Source organism: Colius striatus, chromosome 21 (assembly GCF_028858725.1).
Source record: "Colius striatus isolate bColStr4 chromosome 21, bColStr4.1.hap1, whole genome shotgun sequence".
Lineage (NCBI taxonomy): Eukaryota > Metazoa > Chordata > Aves > Coliiformes > Coliidae > Colius > Colius striatus.
Window position 1 is genome coordinate 1,926,332 of NC_084779.1, and position 2,763 is coordinate 1,929,094.

The 2,763-nt window shown below is 37.8% G+C and overlaps 1 long non-coding RNA gene across 1 annotated transcript; it reads right to left on the reverse strand.

The window, feature by feature from the left end:
- Positions 1–715: 715 nt before the first annotated feature.
- On the reverse strand, positions 716–2,134 carry LOC133627439 (uncharacterized). Its single transcript, XR_009820195.1, has 3 exons — positions 2,054–2,134; positions 1,247–1,307; positions 716–794 (listed from the first exon to the last, which is right to left on the reverse strand). It is a non-coding gene; the product is annotated as an uncharacterized LOC133627439 (long non-coding RNA).
- Positions 2,135–2,763: the final 629 nt, after the last annotated feature.

A 2,763-nucleotide genomic window follows, 5' to 3' on the forward strand; every position in this document is an offset into this window, starting at 1 on the left:
TCATGAAGATACTCTAAGATGACATCAGATGCACCCATTCTCAACATGCACTACCTTTTGGATCATTCATTGACATTTGCACCTTAGAACACAAAACCTGCAGTACTCTAATATATACATCCTCCACTCCTGTTTCTCAAGGCTTTGTAGCAACTGCTCAACTGCAAAAGTGTAAGAACTGGTGGAATATACAAGAAAGGATTATTTCCCTGATATGACATGGCAACTACATCACATCCTTGAGCTATTGGTGGCCAACAGTAAGATTCAGTGGAGTTAGGGCCTAAAACTTTTTTCCAAGTAAGTTCCTACAGAAAGAGAAATAAAGAGTTCTACCTGAAAATCGTGTGCTTGAAACACCAACAAGGCAACACAAAGCACTGAGCAATTTAAAAGCCTTTGACCCACTGCATAATACATTTCCTTAACACACAATATGATAAGAGTTCTTCTGGGATGAGGAGTTAAATTCTTACATCTAATTCAAATGCCATCATTTGTAGCAGTGGTTGATAGATCAGATGAAACTGTACAATTCTACAGTCTCTCTGAAGCATAATTTACTCAACCGTATGAACAACCTCCTACACATTCCTCAATCAAAATTAGCTACTATAGTATTTAGTATCTGAAAGTTAAGGTCTGATACTAGCCTTAAAAATACTAAATGTAATGTAATACATTAGCATTACCCTTTCCAGATCTTCAAGAAGTGGTGCTGTTTCCAGAATTGATGGTGGCTTCATTTTCTTGCCAAGAAAGACAAAGTTTCTTTCTTCAAGATTTTGAAAACTCTGAAATCATGTGAAATAGATGACAAAGGCAATACTTAGTAGATGGGTTTGAGCTTACATCCAACTTAAAAACTATTTTTTTTGAGAAGAATTAGCCAAAGAAATGCTAAACACAAATGAAGTACAACTCACAAACACACCTCACACAGAACAGAGCTGAGACTCCTACTGTCCCCTGACTTGGTCATTGCCTCTGTTTCTTGCTTTTTTTCTTTTTGTCTCTTCCCCTGCATTTTTTTTTTCCCTTCATATTTTCACAGAAGCACCATCAACTTTGCTGCCTTGCTGACCTTTGGTCTGGTCTTGTTGCTGATGTGGCTGGATTCAGTCCCTGATGTCCCTCCACAGAGTCCCTCCACAATGACCACTCTTGTAGCCTCAACACTACCCACACCTCCACATATATGACACACGTTTGCAGAGGTTAAATGGAAGTTATATCCTGGAATTACCTGTTGCTCATTTTCAGTTCTATGTGTGTTCAAAGGATCAGAATTTAAGCACTGCTGAAGCCTGAGAAATATGCAAATATTAAATTCAATGGAAATGCAAAAGGAAAGTGTAATCGATAAATATCACCAATATTTCTAAAATGGCACGAAACAGTTCACCTACAAAATATCTCTGATGTATTACCTGTGCCAACAAAAACCCTCAAATATGAAAGAAGAAATCAAAAAGGACCATTTTGGATGTAAAATTTACTATTAGTTTTCAGGTATCTGAAAATAACCCGAAGGATTTTTTAACCAAGACAATTGGTGGGTTCCTCAACTTCAGAAGAAAATCAGATGGGACTGCAGGAAAAAGGTTTCTTACAGTTGCAAAAACATGAAACAATGTATCTTTGCAACAGTTAAAACTTGAATTAAAAACACCCCTCAGGTTGTTTACATATGCAGCAAGTGATCTGCAGCATAACAAAAGCCTTGCACAAGTCAACTCAGTCAGATTTCATTCAGCTGGAAAACTTTATAAATCACACTAAGAATAAAAGAAGGCAACTGAATATGCTGAGTGTGCAGAAACGTACTGCCTCATCACAGCCTTGTTTTCAAGCTACTGTTTAGAAAGATTTTTACTGTGGTCTGGATAAGTATCAGCAGCTTCTAATGGCCTCCTTCCCCAATACCATGTGCACACATCTTGTCTTACCCTCTGCCCTTTTAGCTGTCTAAGAAGAGTAACTGGAAACATACTACAGCTCCTAATTATCTGGCTACACAATTGTTTCAAATATGTAACATACTGTACGATACCTGTCTGTGTGAACTGCTGGATTTTCCTTGAAAGGCAATCCTGGGATTGTTTTGACAATCTATCAAGAAAAGACAAACCCTTTTCTGGCAGTAAAATACTGTTTAAGAGCAACATTTTAGAAAAAAAAGATTACTGAGCTCAAGGTGGTTTTCTTACCTAACCGAATTTTCTTCATTAAGAATCAAGCATGCAACAAGAACATCAACCACACAGGAGAATCAGTTCATGTTCACAGCTCAAGCTATAGCTTCTGGCAGCTCTTTCTTTGAAGAATCCGCCCCTGTATTCCCCCAACAACTACCAAAAGCTGGCCACACAAAACCACTACACATCTTCACAGCACTAGAGCAAGTGAGCACAAAAGGAGACACAACCTGTTCAAAGTCCATCGTTGCAATCTTAAAAACCAAAACCACCAGAACCACAAACTTGAAGGACAATGTTCTCTTTTAACTAGATCAAGAGTTAGTCCCAGATTTGTTACAGAAAAGGACGTGATAGCTGACTACAGTATTCCTAATCTGCCTTACAGATGCTTCACTTAATTCATTCTGGCATTTGAATAGAAAATCTAACACTTACAGATGTGGTAGTTTCACTGTCATCTGTGTTGGAGCTTTGTCATGTCTTTTCAAGAACAGAACCAGATACAGCAAGATCTAGAAAGACAATTTTAAAAGATGCAGAAACACGTTTGTGATTATCTGAA